This window comes from Dreissena polymorpha, unplaced genomic scaffold, assembly GCF_020536995.1.
Source record: "Dreissena polymorpha isolate Duluth1 unplaced genomic scaffold, UMN_Dpol_1.0 chrUn002, whole genome shotgun sequence".
NCBI lineage: Eukaryota > Metazoa > Mollusca > Bivalvia > Myida > Dreissenidae > Dreissena > Dreissena polymorpha.
Genome location: NW_026273316.1, coordinates 1,267,513 through 1,270,958, shown reverse-complemented (window position 1 = coordinate 1,270,958; position 3,446 = coordinate 1,267,513). Strand labels below are relative to the sequence as shown.

The 3,446-nt window shown below is 32.0% G+C and overlaps 1 non-coding gene across 1 annotated transcript; it reads right to left on the bottom strand.

Annotated features, from left to right (window-relative positions):
• Nucleotides 1–2,115: 2,115 nt before the first annotated feature.
• Trnaf-aaa (transfer RNA phenylalanine (anticodon AAA)) lies at nucleotides 2,116–2,197 on the bottom strand. The gene has a single exon. It is a non-coding gene; the product is annotated as a tRNA-Phe (tRNA).
• Nucleotides 2,198–3,446: the final 1,249 nt, after the last annotated feature.

Here is a 3,446-nt window from a genome sequence, read left to right as displayed (position 1 = left end):
GATCATTTTCACAAGGGAAGTTATATTTATAAAAGGGGTATAATCAAAAAAATAAAATAAATCAAAGCGGCGCAGTAGGGGGCATTGTGTTTCTGACAAACACATCTCTTGTAAATGTGTACCATTTGCTTAAGCTGCCATAGCATTTTTTTACAAACATAAAAGTGAATTTTTATTACAAAACCATTTCTCCGTGACAGTCAGCAGATAAGCCAAACGAGATTGTAAGCTGTCACAATTTCAAGGCAATGCTATTAAGTAACTTTGGATATTTTGTAGCTTTGATGTGATGTGATAATATGTCAATAAAATCCCCAAGGTCTGAATTACGGTAATATATGAACACACCTTATAACCATATGGTGTATGTGATTGTGAATTATATTCAACCTTTTCATATTTTATGGTATTATTTACATGATACAATTATGTACGTCTCACTGATTTTTTCCAATGGACACCAACTAAAAATATATCATACAGTATTCAACGCGCAAACTTGCTTGTATTGTCATTGATCCTTAGCATATAAATTATCATAATGTAGTAATAAATATTAACCTGTGTTTATTGTTTGATTCATGAAAGCAAGTAGTAGCAAGTTATTTCTTTCTTGGTATAAAACATTATTGCAGAATACGCACTTATTAAATATTAAAATTTTAATAATTTAATTTTTAATAATTTCCCATTAATTTAACCTCTACGTTGATATCGACCTGCTACAAATGTGTCTGATATGTAGATTATATCTGTTTAACAGGCGTTTATAACAGTCAATGATAAGTGGTTCATCTTATTATTCTGAACCAACTATAGTCACCTTTGTCGGTGAAAACAAATCAAGATGCAGGCTTTCCAGCGTTCCTAGTATTTTCTAGTTTAAAAAAAAATATGCTCCTAGTTTTTTTTAGTTTTGTCAAAAACCTCCTTGTATTCCTAGTTTTTCATTTATTTGGCACTTCTTTGGATAAGATAAAACTGTCTTTTAATGTGTTTTAGAGATTTTGTTTCAAAATAGGACCTTCAGGTTATTGAGCTGACAATATTTGGTAGTCTTTGTGGGGTCTGGTGTCACTGATTACATAGTCTACCCTTCACAGGTGATACCTGAAAGTTGGACTGAGCTCTGTGATGACTACACATGAAAACTTATGGCTATATTCTGAAACGTTCCTCCACTCAACCCAACCTCAGTTAAATCCAATCAGTATAACTACGCACATGATTTTATCTCACGTTCCTCTCTTTCACTCACATTGGTATTCACAAACGTTAGGACAGCTCGAGGTTCCTCGCCTGAGGGAGGATATGGTGAGGTAGCGAAGTTGTTCTTTGAGCCTCACTCAAAGTGTTTTTTTTATGAATACCGAAACAGCAGCTCGTACAACTTTATGTTAATTTTGTTAGTTTTTGTTATTTCAACGTGTGGGTAATCTGAAAAATACACTTTATCGTGGATTTGGAACCACAAAATCTTGTATTAATGGATATAATATTTACTCTGGAGCATTTTGGTGATGGCTCTTTTTTAGAGTTTATATACCACTTTAATCTTGTGCGCATTAAGTATAAGATAGTAAACAACATTTAATTTGAGGAAACCCTTTTATGTCAGTACTAAAAATCGCTTTTTGTGACATTTTTTCAGGTGAGATTTTTAATTAGTGTTTCGAATGATAATATTTTAATGCGAGGATTGTTGCCTATCAATTAGTGTCGTTTAAAATTAATTGCATTTAATGTTATATAGCCTTCATTTACTTATGATAGTATAATGATGCATATTTACAACAATGGCCATGTATTCGACAACGTTCACAGTTAAGGTAGCGCACCCCTAATGATTTCCCGCGATTTATTTTACGATCATTGCCGATCTTTAATGATCGGTTATTAGGACCGTTTACTTTTTGAAATAAAAATAAAAATGCAACATGCATCATTCGTATTTTCAGCAGTAAATTAATCAATTTAGTCATAACGTTGTTTTAATTTTAAAAAATTGAAGGATGTTCTTACAATTTTCAACATATTTGACAATAAACATAGCTTATATGCTATAGTAAACCAAATTACGTTAGAAAAGAAATAAAACGCGTCGCAAAAAGTATGCGATGTCGGCAGGATTCGAACCTGCGCAGGAAGATCACAAATGAATTTTAGTCCGTCGCCTTAACCACTCGGCCACGACAACTTCACATCAGCGCAGCCTTAAATTAGATATCCATAAGTAAACAGGTAAAAAGGCTCGACGATCTTTGAAGAAATCGCGAAATCGTATTTTTCAGATGATAATTGGATCAAAGTCAATATTTATAGCGAAAATAATGTATTCTAAATAAATTAGGTAAACACATTTCAAAATTCGAAGTTTGAAAAAAATATAATGCATCTCTCGGAAATAACCAATCATTTAAGATCGGCAATGATCATTAAATAAATCGCAGGAGTCATTAGAGGTGCGCTACCTTAATCAATGTTATATAGCCAACAGCTGCACATAACCTCTAACCTGTAATAAATATACATTTGTTAGTCTGATAGTTAAATCACATCACATCACATATTTACATTTGAAAAGGATATTTTGTATATGCTTATGGTGTGATGTAAGTTCGCATCTATGGCTTTTTAGTTTTTGATGTGGTTTCGTAAGTGTTTAGAAAATTTATTATTTGCCACATAGAAGATAGAATGCTTATATTTAAGATTGCAAGTATTAATAGCATACCATAGTTTAATTGTATTACAGACCGTGCAGATATTGTGCCTACATACTGAGGCAACACACTAAAGACTTTGAATCTACAAAACAAATAATGATGATACTACTAGTAATAATGTTTCTGATAAAGTCGCGCTTCGAATATGCTACCCATTCCCTTGTTATATTCGTACGCATTTGCCTTTTGATTTTTTTTATCAAGTTGTATATGTACAGAATAAAAAAATACATATAGAATCACTGAAATATACAAAGTTTTTTTGTCAGCGCGAGCAGTCACAAAACAAGCAGTGTTATTATAACATAGCATTAACACTCGTCACATACCATATTGAACAAAACCATTAATGAAATTGTGTTCATATAGCAATATTTGATTGTAATATATATCTAGTATATGATAAAAAGGTGATTGTTTCCACTAAATTCGCCAAAAAAAAATAAGGGTAGGTATAGATAAGCGTTTGTTTTTCATGGAACCTTTTTACTTAAAAACAAGCTACTTCATAATGCACCAACAATATCCATAGACAGAAATAATCATGATGTCTATGCAACATCCTTTCAAAGTATGTAAAGTTGGACATAAGAAAATGCCCCCAAACAATCTTCTGCTACAAATTTGATTCGAAATAGCAAAACAAATTTAAGGGTCGCAACAAAAAGATAGGGTTGCTCGGGTTATAAAAAATGCACATTTTTTCACACATATGAATAT